Source organism: Meles meles, chromosome 1, assembly GCF_922984935.1.
Source record: "Meles meles chromosome 1, mMelMel3.1 paternal haplotype, whole genome shotgun sequence".
Taxonomy (NCBI): Eukaryota; Metazoa; Chordata; class Mammalia; order Carnivora; family Mustelidae; genus Meles; species Meles meles.
In genome coordinates, this window is record NC_060066.1 from 205,008,521 (window position 1) to 205,017,649 (window position 9,129).

The window sequence follows — 9,129 nt, forward strand, 5'->3', positions numbered from 1 at the left end:
GCCGTGGGGAGATTGCAGAGGGACCGGATGCGAGGGGACATCAGCAAAAGTGAGGAATCAAGGAGTTCTCCAAGGTCCAGGGAGGCCTGAGCCGGAGGAGGGATGGAGCTGGCTCCAGGTGAGGGGGAGGGCTGGGGAGGGAATGGCTGCAGGCGGCCGTGTGGCTGTCTATGTGAGTCTGTTGAGGACGCCCTGTAGGCCCTTGGTTGGACACATGGTTCTGGAGTTGGAGAGGATCAGGCTGGGAATGATAAATCCGTGGGTGGTCAACATCTAGAGCTTCCTGGGTGGACAGAGAAGCCCCGGGACCTTTGACCAGAGACTGAGAAGAGCCACCTGCAGGAAGGGAACATTTCACAGGGTCGCGTCTACACCCGCACACAGGGAACAGCCGGAAGCAAAGCCTTTTTGCAGACTCACGTGCTTTGGCGTGGCAGGGCAGAGAAGAAAGGCAGGGGGCCCGGAGGCAGACAGACCCGTGGGGAGCCCGGGCACCACCCATACCCGCATCTCCAGCTGCGTCCTTGTCCCCGCTCCCTGTCTTAGATCAGCTGCATAACAAAACAGCCTCGGCTGTGGCCTTCAACATCAGAAATGGATTTTCTCACAGTTCTGCAGGCTGATCATGGTGCCGGCGCAGTGGAGTTCCGGTGGGGGGTGGACCGTCCCCCTGGCTTGCAGGTGGCCGTCTGTGCCTTGCATGGTGGGAGTGGGGCGGAGAGGAGAGAGAGAAACAGACAGAATTAGTTCTCTGGTTTCTTTTTAGGGGAGCCCACTGTCACGACAGATTGCCTATGGCCCCCTCTCCAAAAACTGCATGGGAGGGGTCAGGGCTTCAACTTGGGAATTTGGGGGGGGGGGATTCAGTCTGTAGCACTGTTGGATGCAAAGGCTGTTTGCAGGTTTCTGGGATAGAAACCACATTGTGACGCACAAATTGCATCTAAATCCGGGCCCCCGGCTGGCTGTTGGGCATCTGACTCTTGGTTTTAGCTCAGGTCATGATCTCAGGGTTGTGGGTTCGAACCCCATGTTGGGCTCCGTGCTCAGCACAGCGTCCGCCTGGGATTCTTTCTCCGCTTCCCTCTGCCCCTCCCCCTGCTCACTCAATCGCCCTCGCTCACTCTCTCTCTCTTTATTTATTAAATAAATAAACTTCTTTTTTTTTTTTTTAAAGAAAACAACACCAGCAACAACAACAAATTGTGTCCCTGATTGTGGCTATTTTGCAGAAACTTCACTGGTTGATCTTTGCTCCTCTTTATTTCCTTATAGGGCATTTTGGTTTTTTCCTGAAATTTGTTACAGCTTATCACTACGTGTGTGTGTGTGTGTTTAACTGTCTGTCCCCCACATCAGCCATGATGGCAGGGCTTCCACAGGTCTCAACTGCGTTTCCGGTGCCTTAGAATAGCTCCTGACTCCTAGTAGGTGCTCACTAAACACTATGACTGACGACCAGAGTGTTCTCTGGCACCCAGCCCGGCCCTGAACCCCAGGACGGGGCCCCTGAGGACAGCTCCCTGCAAGGATCCCTCAGAACCCAGCCTGGTCATTACCTCTTGGAAGGCATTGACCTTGGGAAGTTTGGGAAGCAAACTGTCTGGTACAAGGGCAGCTGGCCCAAGGCTCAGGCCAGAAACACTGCAGGAAGGGGCCCCTCTCCCCTCCGGAAAGGCAGAATCACCGGTAGGGCTGCTCCGTGGAGGAAGCGAGGCTGGGTTGGGGTTGCCCAACTGCCCTCTAGCTCCTGAGCAGATGCCCCAGCCACTGGCCTGGATGTATGCGCTTCCTCCAGGACATTGTCATGACATCATTTCGGGAAGTGGCGCTGGCATCGGGGACTCTCCCTGAGCCCCCGAGACTGGGTGTAGGGCTGCACAGTGTTTGGAGTGGAGAGCTGAGCTGTTCTTTCACGGACAGCGCTCAGATCCATTTACAGATCTCTTCACTCAACAAATTGCTTATCAGAGCCTCCTAAGTGCCTGGCATTCTCTTAGAAGCTAGGTTGGGCTTTATTTAAATAGATTCACAAGGACCCAGGGTGATGACAGAGACCATAGTCTATTACTACGTGCCAAACTTGTCACCAGGTCCTTGGCGATATTATTTCCAGTTATCAAGATAACCCAGTGGGCAGGACTTATGATCTTGTTTCTAAATAGGAGTCAGGCACCATGTTCAAGGTCACCTGGCTCCTGAACAGGTTTCAAACCCAGCTTTCCCTAACATGTTCTGTTCCTTGCAGCAATGTGGCTGTCTGAATTACGCTCTCCCCACTTTCCAGGTGAGGAAATCGAGTCTTGAAAGGCTTACATAACTTGCCCAAGGTTATACAGACCAGAAGTGGCAACACTTGGGTCTAACTTTGTCCCTTTGTCCCACTCTGCCTGCCACGCGGCTGCCTCCTGGTCAGGTCCCTTGGCTGATGAGTTCTGAAACCCGTTCCAGCACAACCGCCACCCCCCACCCCAACTTCTCCATAACTTCAAGCAGAAAACTGGGCGTGTGTCTAGATCATCCAGATTGGGAGAAACTGGCAAATCTGCTCCTACTAAGGTTTGTCTAAGTACACCGTGCAGGTAGTGAGGGGGGTCCTTGCTCCCTCTCTCTCTGCTCCCCCAGCTCTGTCTGGCCCAGTACCTCTCTGCTTTCCTTCACAGAACCCTTGTAGGCTCTGGAAAGATTCATGGGCATACAAGGCAACATCATGACTGGTACGTGCCAGGCCCCACCCTGCACCACTGTTACTGTGCCCGTTCAGGCAGACCCCACAGCAGCTTGATGAAGGGAGGACACCTGCTAGTCGTCGATGGTTGAGCACTATGCCAGGGGGCAGAGACGGGAGGTGGGACACAGGTCTGTCCACATAGATCGCCTGCAAATGTCCACGACGCCATCTTTCAGGAAAGGAAGGGGATCCAGCCAGATGAAGATCAGAGCATCCTAATTCCTTTTCTGGACCTGGTTTCTACCCTGTCTTTGATCCCAGGTGCCCACATTGCTTCTCCAGCACCCAGAATTTCTCTTGGGGACCATGAAAATGTCAGCACCCCAAAATAGGGACTTTCTTTTGTGTTCCTTGCTATGCCCCTCGTACTAGAACTAATGTCTGGGGCAGAGGATGGGCACAGGAAATACTATATTGAATTGAAAACTTTATTTTAAGGTACATCCTTTGCTCCATCAACCATTTGTTGAAAGGACTTTCCTTCCTCCTGTGAATTGCCTTTGCAGCTTCGTCAAAAAATCAGTCGGCCATACTTGGGTGAGCTGTTTCTGGGTTCTCACTTCTGTGCTATTGATCTAGGTGTCTATCCCCAAACCAAGCACAGCCTTGATTATCATGGTTGCATCTTGAAATTGGGTGAACTAATTGCTCCCACTTTATTCTATTTCAAAAGCATTTTATCTATGACAGTTTTTTTGTCTTTCTACATAATTTTATTTTTATTTATTTTTTAAAAAGATTTTATTTATTTATTTGACAGACAGAGATCACAAGTAGGCAGAGAGGCAGGCAGAGGGGGGTGGGGAAGCAGGCTCCCCACTGAGTCCAATGTGGGGCTCTATCCCAGGACCCTGGGATCATGACCTGAGCCGAAGGCAGAGGCTTAACCCACTGAGCCACCCAGGTGCCCCTCTACATAATTTTAGAATAATCTTGCATGTATCTGCAGAAAATCTCACTGGGATTCTGACAGTCACTGCATTAAAGCCTGGATAGTGATTTGTAGAGGACTGACACCCCACTACACTGTGTTTTCCAACCCAATGACACAGCACCCCCACGTATCTTGAGTTTCCAGCATATATTCCAAGTCTTGTAAGTGTTTTGTTAGATTTCTACCTAAGTGTTTCATTTTAGTGGAGAGACTGTAGATGGTCTTGTATTTTTATGTATTGTTAAGTTTTATTTATTTACTTTAGAGAGAGAAAGAAAGTGCATCCATGTGGTGGGGAGGGGCAGAGGGAGCGGAAGAGAGAGAATCTTAAGCAGACTCCCCACTGAGTACGGAGCCCAGTGCAGGGCTCAGTCTGATGACCTGAGATCATGACCCGAGCAGAAAGCAGGGGCTTAACTCACTGAGCCACCCAAGCGCCCCTTAACAACTGAGACACCCAGGGACCCTTTCATTTGCAGAGAGTTTTAATCATGAATGACTGTTACTTTTTTTTTTTTTTTTAATTCTCTTTTGGCTTCCATTGATACGAGGGTATGATTTTTCTTCTTTAGTATATTACGTGGTGGATTACATTGGTTTTGGTTGAGCAGAACACCGGACACCAATAATCAATGCTGGAGGACAACGTCCCCTACACAGAGGAGAGAACAAGATCATCAATGCCAGCCTCCAAGAACAGAAGTCTGAACACTTCCGCCCATGCATCTTGGGATCGGAATTATGAAGGGAAACACATACAGTCAAGCACCTTTTTTCACGTTAGAGGTCTCAGACAACTTTCTCTACTGTACGTATATATCTGGTTTTCTTCTTCCATTCCTACACTTAAATTGTAAGAGATGTATGCAAAGCAAATCATGCTTCATTTAACCCCTTTCCGTGGGTTTGATCACTATGACCACCCGCATTTATTGATTTTGCCATTTCACAGATCATGTCCTTTGGTAGCAGATTTTTTTTTTTTTTTGCTTAATACAAGAGGTATTTGTCACAAATGGAGGTACCTTCATTTTCCTATCCGTTCCCAAATGCTTTCACATTTTGATCGACCATGACTCTCATTTTTGGCTATTATGAATCCTGAGTAAGCTTTTGTCTTTGAGTAAGACTACTTTATTATTTATTTTCCTAGAGGTAGAATTCCTAATACTTGGGTGCGTGGGTGGCTCAGTGGGTTAAGCCTCTGCCTTCGGCTCAGGTCATGATCTTAGGGTCCTGGAATCAAGGCCCTCATCGGGCTCTCTGCTCAGCAGAGAACCTGCTTCTTCCTCTCTTTCTGCCTGCCTCTCTGCCTACTTGGGATCTCTCTCTGTGTCAAATAAATAAATAAAATATTTTAAGAAAAAAGAATTCCCAATACTTGAAACTGCTTTCTAGAGGACTGTGTGATCACATCGCATCTGTATAAGCACCCACGCAATCTGTATGAACGATCCCTTCTGTCTGAGGGATTTAATTGCTCACCTCACTCACCTTCCCGACAATCTTTTAGGGGGATTTTTTTTCCTGCTGTTCTGTTGGTGGTGTTTTGAGTTTATTTAGCGCCTCGTGGGGATGATACACATTCCAGAATTTTGTCATCCAGTTGCTGATGGTGCTGAGCAATTCTGATCAAGAGAGATGTTAGGGAAGGAATGAGCCAGAGCCCGGAGCTGGAGCCCTGCAGGCAGCGTGTGTCCCCACAGATTCGTTGCTTTGCTTTTTTCCGGTTGAGCCATGATTGCATCTCTCCAGCAGAGACTTGGAGGTTGAACCTGGAGCTATATTAAAATAACATTGCTATATAAACTTGAACCTAGCCCCGGTATAAAATAACACTGACACCTCACATTCTTCTCAGCCAGGCTTGGGTGACGATCGTCTCCGGAATTTGTTTGCTCAGTGGATTCACACCCAACCAGGAAGCCAAAAGGCGGGGCTGGGCGGCTCTGCCACAGAGGGCTCGGCAGGGCCTGACCGCTTGGTGGCCGACCCTTCTGGTGCTCTTCTTCCTGGCTCTGTGGCATGCCTCTCGGTCCTATGGCGTCCAGAGCCCAGCAGCCATCATGGAGCAGGGTGAGGGCAGGTGGTTGTCATATGCCCTCGTCCCCATATTTTAGCACTTTCCTCCTGTTTCTCATTACTTGGGACCTCAGAAGACTGCAACACACTATTTGCATGCCATCTCTCCATTCAGTTTCTTGCACACTCACTGTGTGCCAGGTTCTCTTCCCAGGTCTTAAGGAATCCCGGCCTGGATTGTTCTGGGACATTCTGATTGCCAGGATGCTATCCCAACACAGAGCTTCCTTAAGTACCACAATGCAAAGAATGTTACTGTCCTGCTCACTGTGTCTCTGGCCACCAACGTAGATGACAGGGGGGACTGAGCTCTGGGCAGACTCTGGGCTAAGCCACCGACATGCAGCACCTCATGGGATCCTCGGGGCAGCCCCAGGAGGAAGGGAATTTGCAGGCAAGGAAATTGAGGCTCAAAGAACGTGAATGGCTAGAACAAGATCACACAGCTGTTAGTAAGAGAAGTCAGGATTTGAATCCAGATCGAGAGGATTGCAAAGCCTTAACCACCAGGCTTTACTGGCCGGTGGTGGGGAGGAACAAAAGCTCCCAGCCTCTCGGGTCGTCCGATGTACGTTTATTCAGCGGACATCTGCTGGACACCCCTCTGTGCCAGGTGTTGGGTCAGGTATTAGGGACCCCAAAGGTAGAAGGGTCCTTGCCTTCAAGGAACATGAACGAAGAAGAGCTCGCGCACTTTCTCTCTTTCTCCGAATATGTATATTCTGGGACAAGGACTTGAGCAAAGTCGTTGATCTGGGAGGAGCAGGATACACTCGGGTGGAATGGGAAAGCAGCCAGGGAAGGTGTGTTAGTGAGCTGCTTACCACCTGAGGGTGGTAAAGCTTAAGCCACTGGGGAGTGCTAGGAAGTGTGGAGCCCATGCCCCAAAGCTAGCCCACCCCAGCAGCCGGCAGCTGGGGCACTCATACACGCATCCCATCACTTGCTGGGTGAGGGCTGCTCCTGGGGGCGTCAGTGCTCCAGCCTCTGGTCAGCAGGCTCTGATGGGCAGGGTGCTTGTGCTGGTGCCCGGAGACCAGGTCTCTGTGAATTGAAGAGGGAGGGGATGGTGTGGGTGGGGAGGGCACTGAGAGCATCTGCCACAAGAAGACAGGGGCATTCCAACCCCTTCAAGGAGCAAGAGACAGCTGGGGACACATTCTCCCTGAAAAATGCACATGGAACATGTTGCATATAGTTTGATGGGTTCGTGGACCCCTGGAGCCCCCACGTGGAGACGCTGATTTAAGACCTCTACCTCCTGTGACTCATCCTTCCTCTTTCCCCCATGCCCACTCATGTGCCCCCAGCAGGAGATGGTCAAGGCTTTCCAGACACAGCTGCCCTCCTCCCACATACACTCAGGGACTCTTCCGGAGGGAGGCGGCTCAGCCATGGCACTGTGGTTCCGGTCACCAGGGTGCAGGCGCCCTCCGCTTCTCTGACCTTTGGGACGTCAGGGCAGCTGGCTCCCTGGCAGGCACCCCCGGGGGGCCCCCTCTTCGAGGGACGGCAAATCCTCTGCTAGCTGCCTGCTGGAGGTGGGGATCTGCTCTCTTTCCAGCCAGTGGGAGCTGCGTTTTTGAACTGGACCCACTCACGCAGACATTCTGAGGCTGCCTTTCCGTCTGCGTGCATTTCTTCAAACTGTGTAACATACTATGCATATGGAGGAGGGCAAACGCTCAGCCACTTTAAGGAATAATAAAGTGAACACCGGGGAAACACCACTTAGGTTAAGAAATAGAAACTCCTGGGCACCTGGGTGGCTCAGAGGGTTAATTAAGCCTCTGCCTTCGTCTCAGGTCATGGTCTCAGGGTCCTGGGATCGAGCCCCCCCCCCACCCCGCCCGCCTGCCTCTCTGCCTACTTGTGATCTCTCTCTCTGTGTCAAATAAATAAATAAAATCTTTAAAAAAATAAAAAGAAATAGAAACTCCTCTGTACCTTCAAAGCTACTCAGGGACCCCTCCCTCACTACAGCCCCCTTCCAACCCTGAACTAACAATTAGACAAATTTTTTGGTCATCATCCCTTGGCTTTTCTTTACAGTTTTTACTGTATTGGTTAGTTCTGTCTGGTTGGCCTTGGTGTCAGTGGAAGCACGTGCCATTCCTCCACAACTTGCTTCCTTCACTCAACATGACCTTGAGTGAATGACCTTGAGTGAAATGCATCCACATGGCTGTGTGAGCCCTAAATGGCTCTTCTTCATTGCTTTCTAATGTTCTGAAATATGGATGTCCAACAATTTAGCTAGCCATCCCACTGGTGACGGGCATCCTTTCCAGTCTGGGGATAAACCGACCACGGTTACCATGAATATTTGTGTCTCTCGGGGCGCAGTGCGAGAGTTTCTGCAGGCATGTACTCCGGAGTTGAATTTCTGGCAGAGGGCGGCATTTTTAATTCACTGGGTAGTAACCAACTGTTTTTTCCAAGTGGTTGTGCCAGTTTCATTCCCAACAGCGATTTGTGAGTGTTCCAATTGTTCCACATCCTTGCTCACAGCCCCTCCCCTTTTTTTAAAAGATATTATTTATTGATTTGACAGAAAGAGACACAGCGAGAGAGGGAACACAAGCAGGGGGAGTGGGCGAGGGAGAAGCAGGCTTCCCACTGAGCAGGGAGCCTGATTCGGGGCTCGATCCCAGGACCCGGGGATCATGACCTGAGCCGAAGGCAGACGCTCCACCGACTGAGCACCCCAGGTCCCCCTAAGAGTTCTCCTTTATATACTTATTTATTTTGGTCTATCTGGTGAGCATGTGATGGTCTATCATTGTGGTTTGCTTCTGAGTTTCCCCCACTAAGAACGAGGCTGAATACCTTTCCATCTCTTCATTGGAGACCTGTGTTTTCTGTTTTGTGAAGGGCCTATCCGCCGCTTTATCCTTTTTTTCTGTGGGATTGTTTCTCTTTTTCTTATTTTTGTTGAATGGTAGGACTTCTTTATATATTCTAGAAGAATGGTCCGCAAAGAACAAAATAATACGGGAAAGGAATGATTAACTATATTAAAATGGAGAAATTCTATTTGTGAAAGACAGATTAAGTGAATAAAACAATAAACCACAAACTGGGAGAAAGTAGATCTATAATACAGGTAAATGGTGACAGACCAGTATACGGAGTTTATAAGCAATCGCTGCCATGTGATAATAAGATGTCTGACCCTCTGATCTGGGTAGCTGGGCTGTCTGTCCAACTGCACATGAATTCCACATCGCCTTCATGACTACAGCTTTTTAACGAGTCTTAATACCTGGGAGAACTCATTCTCTCATCTTGTCATCTTGATGACTCACTTAGCTATTCTTGGCTCTTTGCACTTCTACATAAATTTTAGAATTGGCCTTTAAGTTCTACACACACACACACA